At 47.4% G+C, this 18,115-nt stretch overlaps 1 protein-coding gene across 3 annotated transcripts in view; it reads left to right on the forward strand.

The window, feature by feature from the left end:
- The window catches only part of LOC147688908 (peroxisomal carnitine O-octanoyltransferase-like), a 407,404-nt gene that overhangs the window by 89,405 nt on the left and 299,884 nt on the right, over positions 1-18,115 (forward strand). Inside the window, exon 1 of one of the 3 annotated variants that reach the window (XM_086941808.1) lies at positions 6,696-6,715. The exons of the other annotated variants lie outside the window; for them this stretch is intronic. The gene's annotated coding sequence lies outside the window, so the exon portion shown is untranslated. Of the gene's footprint in view, positions 1-6,695; positions 6,716-18,115 lie in introns of those variants that run through there. 3 annotated transcript variants of the gene reach the window in all.

The raw sequence follows: 18,115 nt of genomic DNA on the forward strand, positions 1-18,115 counted from the left end.
ATTCTACCAATGAACTTACAAATAAGATACATCCTGAATCGCTATACCACGATTCACCAACATCAAACGAAAACAATCCGAGGTACTATGTAACGCCTCATCTCACACACCACAGTCTGAGTAGAACGTCACGAAAGATCCCTGAATTAAAGCGCTATCCATCATCATACACCATCAATCCGAAATGCCACACACCATACCAGTTGGCCAGACCAGAACAACATGTAGCACTCACACAAACAAACCATAGCACGAAATAACAGGAATCAACGTGTACACTACAGACAAATGAACAAGCCCTTACAAAACTCATTCACACACCAGATCGAGCACTTGCATAACTCAACCATAACCAGAACAAGCACTTACATAACTCATTCTCACACAAATGAACAAGCCCTTACATAACTCATTCACACACCAGATCGAGCACTTACATAACTCAATCATAACCAGAACGAGCACTTACATAACTCATTCGTACACCAGAATGAGCACTTACATAACCCATTCCTACACCAGAACGAGCACTTACATAACTCATTCTTACACAAATGAACAAGCCCTTACATAACTCATTCATACACCCGATCGAGCACTTACATAACTCAATCATAACCAGAACGAGCACTTACGTAACTCATTCGTACACCAGAATGAGCACTTACATAACCCATTCCTACACTTGAACGAGCACTTACATAACTCATTCTCACACAAATGAACAAGCACTTACATAACTCATTCATACACCACATACTACGTAACCACTGCCAACATGAGTTAATGTGTCGCCTAACAACTGAGCACGACACACACACAACACTAATTGTGTAACAACTCCTAGTGAACGATCACCAACACCAACAAAGCCCTCTAACAACCAAGTGGCAACACCCAATGTGAAACAACCAGTACTCACACAGAAAACAAAAAAAAATGAAACATTCCCTAGATCTCCACTCACTCACAACAGCAAACTACACCCATCCTCAAGCAGTCTAAGCATTGCACCAAACGAGTCCAAAGACAAGCTTATGAAACATTGCAACCAAAATATACGTCAAATTCAGCAATAATTGACACGTCAAAGTGTCCCCAGCGTAGATCTTCTTCATCGCTTTGAAAGTATAGTTGTCCATCGCAGTCCCTCTAATATTTCTGCACTTCACTTATTAAACTAAGACTTCAATATTCCGTTATTCCGTTACACACCACTGTCATTCTCAGAGATAAGAAGCTGCAGAACGCGTTGCTCCACTTACTACCGCTTCAGTTGCCGGTTCCATAATCCGTTACACACCCCTGTCATTCTCAGAGATATGATGTCTTTCACTAAGAAGCTGCAGAACGCGTTGCTCCCCTTACTACCGCTTCAGTTGCCGGGTTTTCCTTCTCTGAGACATGCTGCTCCGGGAAGTCTCTGTAAGACGTGACGCGATGTTCCTCAGAGACGCGTTGCTTGGGAACGAAAATGTTTCCCAAGATGGCTGTGAGGTAGCATCATTGCATCACTGCCGTTTCCTGCCGTGACGCCTGCTTCCTGCTCTCGACCTGATCACAATGCCGATGGCTCGATTCGAAAAATAAGATGGAGAAGATTCCAACGGTGAGTCAAGCTCGCGCTACTCTGCTCGAGCCACAGTTTTCCTTATTTTCAAATGATGCCTTTGGTTGATGTCAGCGTTTCCACCACACAAGCTACACTTCCAATTAACTTCCAAAACGGCTTTTCCTCACATTTCCTGTGCAAATACATGCCGGTCACACTTGATGTCAATACTTCTCCAGATATGGGGTCAAACACATACAACGCTGGACACCAACCGCCGTCACATCACCAGCTGATCACAGTAATAGTCATTTCACAGTTTCATTTCCGATTTTAGGTGTTACAGCGCTAGTCTCTTCTGCTTTCTCAAAATAAGAATATTTCCCTTTTAAACGTTCACAGCGCTAAAAACGTTCACAGCGCTAATCTCTGGAGGCTCTTTCTTCATTACTGCTAAAGTTTTTTTTTTTACAGTTACAGCGCTAGTTCTGCCTCCATTTAACAGTAACAGAGCAGTTCCTTTTTTTTTTTTAACTGTTACAGCGCAAATCACTTCAGGCTTTTATTAACAGAACAGCGCTAAACACTTCTTCCTTGCTACAATTTTTATCAGGTACAGCGCTAGTCCTTTCTGCTTTGCTAGGAAGTTTTAACCAGGTAACCATGCAGATCACAACGATACAAGATTTTCTCTTAACAGTCTGGCAAATCTTGATTTCAGGGCGACCGATGTAGAGGTCACTGATGGGGTTAATCTGCCAGTCAACGTTACATACACACTTTACATCCAGACTAAAAGTGTTTTACCTTAGTGTTTCTTTTGTCTTCTTCAACAGTACTTGCATGTTACCGGTTCTTTATCCTTTTCCTTAGCTCCTTGGTCACGATGAAGTTTTCTTTATACAGTCTTTTTTTTTTTTTTAAGTACCTTATCCTTCTTTCCTTGGTCAGAATGAAGTTTTCAAATAATATTTTTCCTTTGCACGCGTTGATTCTCTTCCAGTAAAGTCCCCAAATGTCGCCAAAATGTTGTACTCAAAAGGAAGCTGGAACAGTAGGTTCTTTAAGTTACTTTATTAAGATGTTAAGTTAAGATGATAACCCCATCAGGAGCAGCTGTCCTGCTGCTCAGCCCTCACTCAACTGACATTCATAACATACTAACATTCCACTCATCCAACATTCTACAACACATGCATTCTAGCTGAGCAGCAGGGAGACTCAAGATACAACATAACACCTCTCATCAGCCCGGCTAGCTTGACTCCAGTGGTGTGGAGTGCCTGGGACCCACGTCTGGGCATCCCTAGTACACTTATAGCGAGTTTGCAAAAACAACAGGTGATGGACCGAATGAGGATCAATGTTTTTGCAAACTCGCTATAAGTGTACTGGGGATGCCCAGACGTGGGTCCCAGGCACTCCACACCACTGGAGTCAAGCTAGCCGGGCTGATGAGAGGTGTTACCTCGAAACCGGTCCGGTCCTCGGATGCTTGATTCCGTTCTGGGAAGGACATGGCTTTTGTAGTTCGGACTGGACTGTTCCCATGGGGCACAGGGTCAGAGCTGATTTGCATATCGCCATTGTCTAACCCAGGGTGGTGTGGAGTGCAAAAAAACGATGGATTAGGACCCAGATCTTTTGACTGGGTTGAATGTGTGACATTGATCCTCATTCGGTCCATCACCTGTTGTTTTTGCAAACTCGCTATAAGTGTACTGGGGATGCCCAGACGTGGGTCCCAGGCACTCCACACCACTGGAGTCAAGCTAGCCGGGCTGATGAGAGGTGTTACCTCGAAACCGGTCCGGTCCTCGGATGCTTGATTCCGTTCTGGGAAGGACATGGCTTTTGTAGTTCGGACTGGACTGTTCCCATGGGGCACAGGGTCAGAGCTGATTTGCATATCGCCATTGTCTAACCCAGGGTGGTGTGGAGTGCAAAAAAACGATGGATTAGGACCCAGATCTTTTGACTGGGTTGAATGTGTGACATTGATCCTCATTCGGTCCATCACCTGTTGTTTTTGCAAACTCGCTATAAGTGTACTGGGGATGCCCAGACGTGGGTCCCAGGCACTCCACACCACTGGAGTCAAGCTAGCCGGGCTGATGAGAGGTGTTACCTCGAAACCGGTCCGGTCCTCGGATGCTTGATTCCGTTCTGGGAAGGACATGGCTTTTGTAGTTCGGACTGGACTGTTCCCATGGGGCACAGGGTCAGAGCTGATTTGCATATCGCCATTGTCTAACCCAGGGTGGTGTGGAGTGCAAAAAAACGATGGATTAGGACCCAGATCTTTTGACTGGGTTGAATGTGTGACATTGATCCTCATTCGGTCCATCGCCTGTTGTTTTTGCAAACTCGCTAATAGGGTCCTGGCGCAAGGAGGGTAATATTCTGACCCATTTCCAGGCGGGATTTCGCCAAAATGTAGGCACGATGGATCAGGTTTTCAGGTTTTGTGCGATATACTGGAAAACTGTGTCCATCGCTAAGGGCAGCCTATATTTGGCCTTTATTGATTTATAAACCGCGTTTGATGTGGTCCCCCGCGATAAACTCTGGAAGGTGCTGCTAGACATGGGGTTTCCGTGTTATCTTCTGGAGTTTATTGTAAGGCTCCATCAGGATAATTACGCAAGAATCCTCTGGGGGACCCAAGGACCGCTAACAGGGAGGGTGCCTGTGAACAGGGGGGTCCGCCAGGGCTGTGGGATGGCTCCGACATTGTTCTCTCTCTTTATTAATGGGGTGGTAGCCCATCTGAGGGAGGACCTTGCGGATGCCCCAGTACTGGCGGGGGAGAAAACATCTACCCTCCTTCTTGCAGATGACACCCTCCTGATGTCCAAAATCCCTACGGGTCTCCAGAAATTGCTGGATAGGTTTAGCCTGTTTTGTGATGAGCGGGGGCTAACTATAAACATCAACAAAACTAAGTTAATGGTGTTATCTTCCCAAAATAAAGCTAGGAGAGTATATATAACCCTTAATGGGTCCCCGTTAGAGGTGGTGGAGGAATTTGACTACCTGGGAGTCAGGATTAACGGCAGAATTAAATGTGACTCCCACGTGGCCAAAATGCTACTAAACCTCAAAAGAACCTCTGGAGCAATTCTGAGGAATCAGCGCATGTCAGTTAGTAGGCCCATAGCTCTGGCTCTAGCCGTCTATGAAGGCAAGGCGCTAGCCTCAGCGGTCTACGGTTCTGAACTATGGAGCTGTGAAAGCATTAACGACCTGACAAGAGCTGAGAACAAGTTTGTTAGGGACTTTGTTTCCCTTCCTCAGTCAACACCTTTGAAACCCCTTTTTAATGATACAGGTAAACGCCCAATTGCTGACATAATACGCCTCCGACCCTTGCTGTTCGGGGTGGGCCTGAGAAGGACACCAGAACTGGAAAACTATGCTAAGGTCTTGGATGAATTAATTACCTTGAATAGCTCAAACAAGATACAGTGGCTTAATAAACTAAGGCAGCTGCTTGTGAGCTTGGGATTGGGCGAATTTTGGGATTCCCAGTCATCCCCCCCCCCCTCCCACAAGCAAATTGTCAAAAAAATCTACTGGGAGTGGGTACAGGCTGTGGATCTAAAGAGCACTAAGTGGGGGGTGCTTACTACCAAATTCTTGGAACATAAACCCACTAGAAAGTTAGAGCCCTTTCTAGACTTTATTCGAGTCCCGAGAGATAGATCCCTCTATCTGAAAATGAGATACGGCATACTCCCTCTTAATAAATTTATAGAGGGGTGGAAAAGATTGAGGGACCAGTGCTTCACCTGCCCAGGATGCCCATGTGTGAAGGAATCCCTATTCCACTTCCTGTTCGGTTGTAAGGCATACAAGAAGCCATGAACAAGGTGGCTAAAACCAGTATGCAGGGAGTTGGGCGTTAGAGATTTTAGGATTGCCCTACGCATCCTTTTAACAGATACTTCGTGTCTGTATATTGTATTTGGGGTTGCAAGGTTTCTTGCCAGTGTTTGGTGTATTCGCACAAGGCTGCTAAATGGAAACCAAAACTAGATCATGCCTAATTTTTTTTAATTTATACATACATTACTGCGGCTGCGTTTTACCCTTTTGTAACTACTCTTCTTAAATTGTACATAGTGTTTTATCGTTTTTATGTAAAGAATTAGTCAGAATATTTTTAAGTAACATTTTATGTCTGGAAATGCTTAAATGTTTGTACTTTTATGATATGAATATATCCAATAAAGTATTTCAATCAAGTTTGGTTGGGTATTATCTGCCTGGTATGGGTAGTCCCACACTTGTTTAATGTTGAGTAACTGCAGAGTAAAAAGAAATTCAATAAAAGGTTACCACAGTGCCTGCGTAGGCATCTCTCATGTGTCACCTACAGCTACACTAAGCAGAGCACCAGCATCCCACATGCACTACACAGCGCCCTCCTACATAACACCTGGTATCAGCACATCACTACAGTCTGCTTCAAATCATCAGCCAGTTCATGTTACGTCTGTTCATTAATGCCACATGCCGTGGGCGAAAACAGGCTTTACTTGGCCCGAGAAGTAGCCCGGAGAAAGCAAAATGCCTTAAACACCCATCTCTATGCAGAATAAGGGTCAAGAGCCAACTCAACAAGGTAGAACCACACAGGGTGGTAGTAAACTTAACCCAATATGATAACAACCCTTTATTCATTCTGATTGAACCCACTGATATCCAAACCAAGCTAGACCGGATGTTTAGAAAAAGCCAAATAGGGAAAGATATCACACTTTTGGAAGGACAACCCCTAATTGTACAGAAACTAACCATGTACTCCTTCTGTTTTAGAGGAAAAGGAACGCTTGCGATGGGCATGAATATTAACTGATGACTGATCCTATATATCCGAGAAATGCAATGAGGCACCTCCACACTGATGGATTTCTACTGGCAGTGCAGCGAGTATGCCTACCTTGCAGCGCCAAGTTCATGAGAAGAGAGCCACAGACTATATTGGCTGGGCTCAATTCAAAGACATTCCAGAAGAATTCAGACTGCTCAGGGAAGCACAGCTGTCAGCTGGGAAGTCAATACCCTCCTTCAGCCTGCTGAGAAAAGCTGGCTTCAAAGCACTGGGTGGGAGACGCTCAAAATGATGAGCAGCACTGAGCTCGATCTCAATTCGATCAAGTAAGAAATGTGAGCACTCAGCCTCCAGTTATGCAGCACTGATATGTATAGGACTAAACGACCTCAATAGAGGGAGGGTTATGTGTCAAGATTGTGTCACCTTCAGCACATTCATCCCAGTAAATGATGTGGACAGTGGAACACTGACACTTGCCCTCCAAGCACTGCACAATTACAAAGAGACATGTGCAAAGGACGGACCCCTGAGCAGGAGTGTTTTTCTAATTAGTTCTCCTGGCTCCCACAATGGATATCTAGGTTATGTAAATCGATGTTGCCAATTATTGTATTTCTACTGGTATGCATGGTTATTCAATTAAGGGTCACCTGCTGTAAAAACGCAGCCCCCAAAATGGTTAGAACGCAAGTAAATAGAAGGATAGTGATTGTCAAAAACTAGCTTACGGATCAACAGGCCCCAAATAAAGTGACTTTTCATATGCAAGATTTAGTTTGTGTAGTTGAAGAATCAACTAGAGGGGCAGAATGTTAGTATGGAAACGGATACATTTACCCCTGAAAATTATTTGTCGTCCTTAACCCCTCCCCTGCTGATGACGGAACCGCTCCGTCATCAGCTACGGTTGGGCTGTGCTGATGACGGAGCGGTTCCGTCATGGCCCGGCTGCCGCGCCTGCGCAGCGCTGATTTCGCGCCTGCGCGGCAGTTTTATTGAGCGGGGCGGGGCATGACGGAACCGCTCCGTCACCAGCACAGCTCAACCGCGGCTGGTGATGGAGCGGTTCTGTCACCAGCATGCGGCCGCCGAGCGGCCGCCCCGCTCACTTAGCGCTGCGGCGGAATAGCCGCCGCAGCGAAAGGGTTAATAATAGAATTGCACATTGTGAACTTTAAATCAACCTAGAATCACAAATATGTAGTCAAGTAGACCGTCAGACCAAGGCCTGGGATTGCTGATTCATAAGTCACTGTAGTCGGCAGGCTAATGCCCAGGCAGGAAGCTCTTGATCAATCCCACAGATAGGTGCAGGGACATTACAAAATGTCATTGGAGATTGCCCCCATAAAGCTCACCTGGCTGAAATGGGTACGCGCATTCCTAAAAACACCATAAAAGTCAGAGGCCACATGAGTTAGGAATACATAGCTAATCGGAGCCTAGCCACTTATTGATCACGCGCTTTTCCATGTCGACATCTGGACACGTTGGTCAAGACACATCTGTGGTAACCATTAGACAATTTATGACACCACAGGCAGCAACCAACATTTCTCACCATATATGTTCTGCCAAAAACCTTTACAACTATACACGTTTTCGATATAAGTAGGATACCTGCAGATTGTAAATTGAGACAGTCCTCAGACCCTGTGCCTGTTACTTTTCTCTCAGCCATAATGTTCAATTAAACAAACTGTTTCTGTTTAGCCAAACACCTTTTGTCTTGAGGGAATTCTAACTCCAGCAACATTACCACCTTTTTGTCCCATATTGATTTTATTCAGATATAAAAGACTACGTTTTTTTCAGCTGCAGAACTTTTTCAGGATGTAATTCAGCTCCTAATGCAGCTTGTCGCACATGCTTTTAATTATAGTAATGATATTCTGGTATTTGGGGCCAGTTGAGCATGAGAAAGCCCCAAAACAAGTATGCTGCTTTCTGGCTGTTGCAGGTCTCACCTTAAATGCAGAAAAGCAGGGGTTTCACAAAATAAAACTAAAATTCTTTGGTCATATTTTCTATGTAAAGGGAATGGCACCAGAACTGGCTAAAGTACAAGCCTTATCCTCCACTACTCCACCACAAGATGTTACCATGCTGCAATCCTTCTTTGGCATGGCCAGTTACTGTTCCAGGTATATTGGTGATTTTGCTTTAGTCCGAATTCCACTCTGTTGTAGAGAGAGGTAACACTACCTCTCTACCGCGCTCTATGGCTGCACTCTAACTCCTGGACTGTCTAGCAGCAGCAACGAGGAGCTCGTTCTGAGGATCTTGCTTTGATTCCTATTAAGTGCTGTAATATAAATATTCAGTATTGCCTTCCCAATTAAAATAAGGAACATTTTCAGATTTTAAGATTCACTGACAGGCACTCTAAAATCGTCACCTCTTGTTTTCTGCGATCGTATTTGGGTGCGGTTAATAAAGTTCTTGACGCGATGCATAGAGTGAGTTAACAGTTGCACTCTGAAGAATAAAGACCTGCACTACAGCGCTCCGTGTGGTTATTTGCATGCTACCGGGCTGCGGCGGTCTCTACCTCGGGGTTTATTGGCGCTATCTAAAAAATGTTCGTTACACAGATCAAAAGTATGCATAATATTGCTTGTGCCGGGTGCATTTAATTTATTTGGGGTCATGCTCAGAAAATCTTTGAGATGCTACTGTAATGGGAGAGTGGTAATCCAACTCTAATTAATGGTGTTATTTTGACACATTTTATTGTTGTGGGCACTAGCTTCACTTAAGCCCTGTGTTGCTTTTGAAAGTTGTTCCGCTCTTTTCTTTCTCCCACTGGGCTTTGAAACACCCCTTACAACTCCTGGAAGCTGAAAGGCGTTTCGTAATATTTGTTTTCCTTTTATTTGTAGAATAATGAAGTGCGGATTGAAAACAAAGTCTAGGGCATGCATGGCCCTGAATATTCTATCATTACTTTCTTTGCATATATTTGCATATTTCGAACATTTTGCCTATTTTTGAAATATTTCCAACCATTTTCAGATTGATTTTATTGTTAACTAGCAGCCCGTCCAGACGTTGTCCGGGTATGAACTGATGCCGGCCAGTAGTATATTGTTTTGTAGGATTTCGTTTTGATAGCATTTCTTATCTGTGACAGGCCTGTGAAACGCTCCGATTCACAGTGCACAGCTGATGCACTTAAGAGTGCGCGTTCAGTAGTGTGTGAACACGAGTTTCCCTACTTTATTTTTCCTTGCAATATTATATAGCGCGAACTTGACAACATGACATGAGCACAATTTACATTACAGAAGAACACATTCATTTGTGGTAGGCACGGGGAGACAAAACGATTTGCCTGGAATCACAGGATGTTGAGCTGATGCGAGATTCGAACGTAACTCCCCAGCTCTAAAGTTCGCAATTCTAGAACTTGTGGCGGGAGGTGTGTCTAAAAGTGTATGTTGGTGCTGGCCATAAATGAGAGAGACCTGTGCATTTTTCAAAGGGGTGGTGAAAAAATATGAGTATGTTGCTGGAGGTGTGGGCAGCCGTGCCACCAATGTACTTACCGGGGGAGGGTAAACACCCATTATTCCGCAGCTTTCTTTCCGCATACCATCACTCCGCATACTTTCATTACGAAAGTACCATGACTCCACAATGCCATTAAAACGCATGGCATTACATTTTATATGCTTTTACCACGCATACATTTACAACGAATTTCGTTGTAAATGCATGAATGGTAAAAGCATGTATTTTTTTAAATGTTTGGATAAGGTAAGTATGGGTATATGGGGATAGGGGTATATGTTTTGGGGTACTGAGTTATTTGTTTTGGGGTATTTTAAGGGTTCCGATATAGTTTGGGGTTTTGGGGTACAGGGGTGGGTTTAGGGTTAGGTATGGGTTTTGGGGTACAGGGGTATTTTTAGGGGTCAGGGCTATATTTTAAGGGTTCAGGGCTAGGTTTGGGTTTTGGGGTACAGGGGTATTTTAGGGTTCAGGGGTAGGTTTGGGATTGGGGTACAGGGTTATTTTTAGGGTTCAGGGGTAGGTTTGGGGGTACAGTGGTATTTTTAGGGTTCAGGAATAGGTTTGGGTTTTGGGGTACAGGGGTATTTTTATGGTTCAGGGGTAGGTTGGGTTTTGAGGTACAGGGGTATTTATAGGGTTCAGGGCTAGGTTTGGGTTTTGGGGTACAGGGGTATTTTTAGGGTTTAGGGATAGGTTTGGGTTTTGGGGTACAGGGTATATTTATAGGGTTACGATGGGTTAGTGTTTAAGGGTGTTGAGGTATTTTAAGGAGTAAGGGTGGGTTATGATTATGGGGTTCAGGGGTATTTAAAGGGAGCAGGGTGGGATTAGCACACAATATGAGACCCGGCATGAAGGGCGGAACGTACCACACACCCCCAGCGGTTGCCACGCCCCCAGCACACGCCCACAGCACAACGCAGACACGCCCACAAGGGACTACTTTGCTGGCACGGTTCTTTTACCTTTTAAATGTATATGGTGGGCGTCTGCATAGCCTATGTCCTTCTGCTGCAACTGCCCTTTCCAACGCTGTATTGGGTATTGTGATTGGTGCTGTGGTTCCTGAGATTACCCGCCTCAAAGGTTTGGACTCTCTCTTTATTGTATTAGTATAGATATAGATTAAAGTATTGCGAGTAGCTGCACCCCACTAGTAGTCCCTTCAGAGTTATAAAATAATGCCTGTTATTTACCATGCCACGAGGCCACAGACTGAGGCAAACAGCACTATATAAAAGAACTTTCGCACCATGCTTTATTGCTAAATATAAATGTTTGCATGTATGTGGAGGAGTGTATATTTACATATTTGAATATCCACCTAGCTATGTATATTTACATATTTCAACATGTACCTATCTATTTATATATTCATAATAAAGAGACGCGGGGCCTAAGTAAACTGTTTCCAAAAGTAGAGATGGTCAAATACTTTGTAAGCGCAGCAGCTCGGAGCAATTTAGATGGGTAAATCTACGAAGCAGCGACACATTTGATTCTAAAGGCGCTAAAACTATGGCTAATTGACAGTATTTATTGATTTAATTTTTAACAAAATTAAACCTTGAGGCACAGGATATCGTGGACCTCAATAAATAAACATACCTAAAAAAACAACAGATTGTCTCACTGTGAGATGCCACTCATGAGGAAACCTTCAGAGGACTGTGAGGTGGTTGTACATGTTTTTCGGAGGCTTCGGGCACAGGAATGTAGAATCACTAACATGGTCAGTGATTGGCTGCCGCCCCCCTCCCTATGACCACACCAACCCACGAACGCAAACATGAAACAGGTTATCTTTGGAAGGCGGGGGGTCGCAAGACCCCCCGGCCGTATTTATTAAGATATACAACAATACATTTTTAATTGAACGATAATCAGTTTATACAAAAATCAGCAGGACATTAGATACATGATTGTGAACAGGTGTGAGAGACTATCCTTAACAAAAACTCTAATACAGCTTGTTTCCTAACCGAATCTAACATCCTCATCTGAATTTTGTATACTAACATTTCTGGCCATATGGCAAGGTCGCTAACCGGTGTCAGGTCCTACTAGCTGCGCCTCACCTAAAGATGTGGGCATGCGCATCCGGGCCCGGTAATTACCCGGTCCACGCCGTGAGCTCCATTTACCCACTAAAGGAGGGCCCTTACTCTGCGCCATCTGTTGACGTCATAAGTATGCGCGCGCGGGGTGGCTGCCAGCCTAAGGAAAGCGTGACTCCTCCAACCCGCGCCCCTTTGAAGCACCAGTTACCTTGCCCCTGAAGTTCTAGGAGGGGCCAATGGCCCCTCCCCCTGGGCTGGGACCTCCATAGGGTGATGCCCGCCCCCTCAGACCTTAAAATAGCTGCTCACCGGTCATGACCTTACCGCATGCCCCATACCTAATAAATACGACGACCTAAGGGAAAAAATTCTAAAGGACAACTACACTGACTAATTAAACCATCACGCATAACACCGTAAAGCTAAAAAGAGGGGAAAAAAGGCCTACATAGCATTACAATCCAATAACATATTACAATACCATTAACTAAACGAGGAGAAAAGGCCTAAAAAGAAGAAAAACATTACAAGCAGCATACACAAACCAAAACAGTTTTCTATGCATGGAAAAATTGCCTAACAAACATCACAGCAAATTACAGACTGAATCGGACAAAAAATTGCATCCTACACCGCATTGTTCCAGGGATGGTGGGTGGGAAAACAAGAAGCCCCTAGCGCGGGGCACCACCAGTGTGGGGGAGCGTCCAGGCAACAAGGAGTCCCCTGGGCGCTCCCCGCTTCTTTATCCACGAGAGGCCCAGGGGGAGGGCGGCACGCCCCCACCTCCCGGCCCCTCCTGCAGCCCGCCCCCCTGACCCGGATGTCGCTTAATGCCATCCGGGTCAGGGAGGGCGCCGACCAATCGGTGGTAGGGCGCGCCCCAGAGGACACGCCCCACCACCGAGAGGTATTGAAAGAGAGGAGCGGTCGCCACACCACCATGCGGGCGGGGGGGCCAAGAGCCCCCCCTTTTCACATGGTCAGTGATTGGCTGCCGCCCCCTCCCTATGACCACACCAACCCACAAACGCAAACATGAAACAGGTTATCTTTGGAAGGCGGGGGGTCGCAAGACCCCCCGGATGTATTTATTAAGATATAATACAATAATTTTTTAATTGAACGATAATCGGTTTATACAAAAATCAGCAGGACATTAGATACATGATTGTTAACAGGTGTGAGAGACTATCCTTAACAAAAACTCTAATACAGCTTGTTTCCTAACAGAATCTAACATCCTCATCTGAATTTTGTATACTAACATTTCTGGCCATATGGCAAGGCCGCTAACCGGTGTCAGGTCCTACTAGCTCCACCTCACCTAAAGATGTGCGCATGCGCAGCCGGGCCCGGTAATTACCTGGTCCACGCCGTGAACCCCATTTATCCACTAAAGGAGGGCCCTTACTCTGCGCCATCTGTTGACGTCATAAGTATGCACGCGCGGGGTGGCTACCAGCCTAAGGAAAGCGTGACTCCTCCAACCCGTGCCCCTTTGAAGCACCAGTTACCTTGCCCCTGAAGTTCTAGGAGGGGGCAGGGACCTCCATAGGATGATGCCCGCCCCCTCAGACCTTAAAATAGCTGCTCACCGGTCATGACCTTACCGCCACAGGCCAGCATTGTTAACCGACGATCTGGCCTCCCCCTTCCTAAACTTAAACCAGGACCGACTTATTTAGCAAATCCCTCTAACCAGGCCCAGAGATTATTAGACCACAGGACGTTCCCTGCCTCAGTCAAGTGCACCCCGTCCCCCAGGTAAAACTGCTTGCCCCAGATACAACCATGTGGTATCGTCTGCAACCAGGGGGCTCGGAATAATTTGTCCAACTGTGTGTTGATCCTCTTTACCGAGTGATTCAACGCCCTGACCGAGTCCCCACCTCGCCACTGCCACCGAGGGATAAGTTGCGACCATACTACTGTGCAGCCCGGGCAAATCCTAGCCACCCACCCAGCAGTGGAGATGATCTCCTCAATAAGGATGCGCCTCCCCAGTTTGGCCAAATCATTCTCCCCCCAGGTGAAGTATCGCCACTGACGGGGGGGCGGGCTGCTGAGCTAAGAGTCCCTGGAAGAAGTTCCTAAACTGGCTGAGGCACAGACCCCCTCTTCCGAAAAATGAGACATGCAACCCCTATTGCGCCGCCCTGTTCCTACAGTCTCCTGAAAGAAAAACATGTTCAGCACGCCTCACATAAGAGTGGCCCACAATCCAAGTCACCAATTTCCTGTGCTCTCCGTGCTGCTTGTGCTGCGATGGTACAGATTGTTGACGCCCGGCGGCGAGTTCCTCTCCCGCGTCACAGGTTTGAGAAACTGCAAAAAAACAGACATATACCAGGCGTGAGCACCATCCTGTCACAACATGTCAATTCGTACATATCGTTTATAGCATTCTGACGACCATCTCCCTATTTTCTTCACATTCTCCAGTGGGAGACCCCTTGCCACTGCTTCAGTTGCTGCTCCAATCCTAAAGGAGTGCGTGCCAAATTCTTTAGGATCAAAACCTGCCTGTATGACCGTCAGTTCCAAGACTCTCCTAAATTGGTACCTGGTCAATGGCGTCCCATCGGCGTGACACAACAGTGCACCCCCCGCCGTGCCCTCGCGTTGCCTGTGAAAGACTTCCACATAAGAAACCGGGCAGCAAGGATTGGCCCGGGCCCGGTGGAGCACTATGGTGTGACCCCGCGACTCCTGGTCAGTTTTGGATCTCTGAATTGTCACCCACATAGTATCCTCCCTAATCTTTACACAGGCCTCCTGTAGGCCGCCCAGCTTATCTCCCTTTGACGCTGCAACCAACTCGCTGAGTCTCAGAGCCCCATAGAACGCCAGGGAAAATGCTGCCTTAAACAGAAGTACCTCCCACTCTGAGCTACAGACACAGTGATGCGCCATCAATAAGGCCGTCAGCCGCGCTAACCCGATGGGCCTCCTTATATCTGCGGAGTGACCTTGTAAACGGCGCCAACCCCTCAAAGCTTTGCGCACCATAAAGGTATTAGTGGGATCTCGCATGCCCTTAGCCTGCGCAAAGAAGGAGACCGCCGCCCTATGCCTGCTCGCAGCCGCCACTGAGCGCCCTTCCTTGTGCATCCATTCTAAGTAGGCCGCAAAGCTGTCCTCCTGTGCCCACCTAACCTCCCATTCCTGCCCCAAGAAAGCACGGTAAGACAAAAACTCCCCTTCGTAAACTGTCTTGGTCCTGGGGGCTAAGCTAGCAACCACGAGGTCCTGTAATCTGGGGCACCAATCTGCCAAAGTACTGCCGGGAAGTGCGCTGGCGAGGGGTCTGCTGCAGGAAGATGTTCCCTGAAAACCTGCATTTTAAAGCGAGAAAGGGAGTCAGCTGCGTTGTTGAGGACGCCTGAGACATGCCTGGCTCTGAAAACCATGTTCCATTTTAAGCATTGTAACACAATCTCTTTTATCAGGCGCAGTATGAACGGACAGCGTGCCCCCTGTTGATTTATACATTCCACAACTGTCATGTTGTCAGACCAGAACACCACTGATTGATTACACAGGTGCTCCGGCCAGACCTTCAAAGCCACCCATATTGGGAATAGTTCCAGGAAGCCAATATTGGCGGTCAGGCCCCATGCTCTCCATTCTTCCGGCCACCGCTGGGCGACCCACTTGGTCCCCAGTATGGCGCCGAAGCCCACACTACCAGCAGCGTCTGTCCATAGACCCAACTCTGCTGATGTGGCAGGAGGACCGGACCACACTACCCTGCCATTAAAGTTCTCCAGGAATGCCATCCATATAAGCATATCTTGGCGAACCTCAGATGACAACCTTGTGCGGTGATGTCTTTCCCGCAGCCCTCTCATAGCTAGGGCAATGGAGCGTGAGAATGGGCGTGCCATTGGGATGACCCGCAGAGCAAAGTTCAGTTGCCCCACCACTTCCTGCAGCTGTTGCAAGGAAACCTTGTCTTTGCGTAGGCATTGACCAAGTGCTGCTCTAAACCTAGACACTTTGTTCCTGGGCAACCTGAAACATCCCTCCACTGAGTCAATCTCGATACCAAGGAATTCCAGGCAGGTGGACGGACCGACCGTCTTACCTGGCGCCAGCGGGACCCCAAAAGCCCGCATGAGCACGCAAAATTCCTGCAATGCCCAAGCACACTCCTGAGAGCCCGCCGCGCCTAAGAAAAGGAAATCGTCTAGGTAATGCATGACCTGCTGGTGGCCCGTCGCCTGTTGCATGACCCATTCTAGAAATGAGCTAAACGTCTCAAAGTAAGCACATGATATGGAACAGCCCATGGGCATGCATTTATCCATGTAAAACTTGCCTTCAAAATTGAAACCTAGGAGGTGGTGATCCATAGGATGGACTGGGAGGAGACGGAAAGCGGATTCTATGTCAGATTTTGCCATCAATGCCCCTGGCCCCAGAGCACGCAATAAATCAACAGCCTGGTCAAATGAGGCGTACTTTACACTACAAATCCCTTCATCAATCGCATCGTTCAAGGATGCTCCTCTTGGTGCCGATAGGTTGTGGATCAGTCTAAATTTGCCTTTCTCTTTTTTGGGTACTACTCCAAGCGGTGAACACACAAAATTGGGGACAGGCACCTCCTGGAAGGGACCAGCTATCCTGCCTAGAGACAGTTCCTTGCTAATCTTATTGGCCACCACTGCTGGATTATGTTTTACTGACAGTTGGTTCCTGCAATTTGCGCTACCTGTGTAACCCATCGCCGGGATCCTAAAACCTTGTGAAAAACCTTCCTGAAGTAGAGTAGCCTCCGCGTGGTCAGGGTACCTATTCAACCATGGGATCATTGCTAACACGTCTATTGGCGTGGGGGGACCCGAATCGTCTGAATTACTCTGGCTTCCCCCTTTCCCTCTGACCGTGGTTGCCTTGCTTGGACCTGCAAGTTGTCTCTGGGTGGGATGGGTGACCACAGACTGCACATGCATGTCTAAATCTACAGGTTCCCTGGGCCCTTGTGCAGGAGTGTTTATTAAAGTCCCAGCATACCCCTTTTCTCTCTGACCCCCCACCCCCCTACACTTCCCCCGGGACCTCACTCCACTGGGCTGACTGAAAGGGCTGTTGGGGTCTGGCGGAGAACACCCTGACTGCACTGGTGGCCTGGGTTGGGGCTGTGTCCCCTGAGAACTGCTTATGCCACAACATAGTCTACCCTGTCCTACTCCAGTGATGTGTCAAATTCCTTGGCTTTCCTAAAATTAACATCATACTCCTTCCATGCATCCCCAGTGTATTGGTCGCTCCACCCCACAATCCTGCTCTGGGAGCAGGCCATTGCTGCCTGCACATTAGGGGGACGCTCCGCCGTGATGGCCGAAAGGACGGAAAAGGCCCTGATCCAATTCTTCAAAGTCTCCTCTACCCTGAACCTGGAGCACTGTGCTCTCCATTCACTCGGATGCATCCATTCCTTCATTAACCTGGCCTGCTCCATTTCCCTATTGTCTAGCAACAAAGAAAAAATGTATACATATTTTCCCGCCCAAATCAACTCTTTCACAGCCTGGGACACATGTTGCCCCAAATTTTCACTCCTGGATGGCACTGAGCCGTCCCCCAAGAGAGGCAGCGCCACCTCCTTACCATTTACGGGCACCTGGGCCGGTAGAACACTATCTCCATTCGGCTGGGCGGGACTGGAACCTGTAAGTGAAGAAGATGAGGGCACCGCAGTACTGTCAGCCGCCGTTGCAGCCTTAATCTTTTCTACCAACTTCGCCGCTTCTGCCGCATGATCTGATGAGGCAAGAACCACACCCCCCTTTTGCAGCCAAGGCAATAAGGCCGCTATCTGAGATACCAACTCAACAGGGACAGGGTCCAGGTTACCAGCTGGCACACCTGGGACCCCAGGGGGCATGTCTGGTGGCACTGGCGTGGTAGGCAAGAGCGCAGGTGTCGGTGGCACACTCGGGACTGGTATCGGCCCCACGGGCGGGGGGTAGGCGCCACAGGAGGGGGCACCGGTGGCATGGCAGGAACCGGTGCCACGGGTGCCGGAATTACCGACAGAGGTGCCAGAGGAACCGGTATCGCAGGTACGGGCATACTCGGGACAGGAACTAGAGGTACGGGGGCTGGGGCACTGTACCTCGGCTTCTTGGCCTTCGA

Source organism: Lissotriton vulgaris, chromosome 10, assembly GCF_964263255.1.
Source record: "Lissotriton vulgaris chromosome 10, aLisVul1.2, whole genome shotgun sequence".
In the NCBI taxonomy this organism is placed as follows: domain Eukaryota; kingdom Metazoa; phylum Chordata; class Amphibia; order Caudata; family Salamandridae; genus Lissotriton; species Lissotriton vulgaris.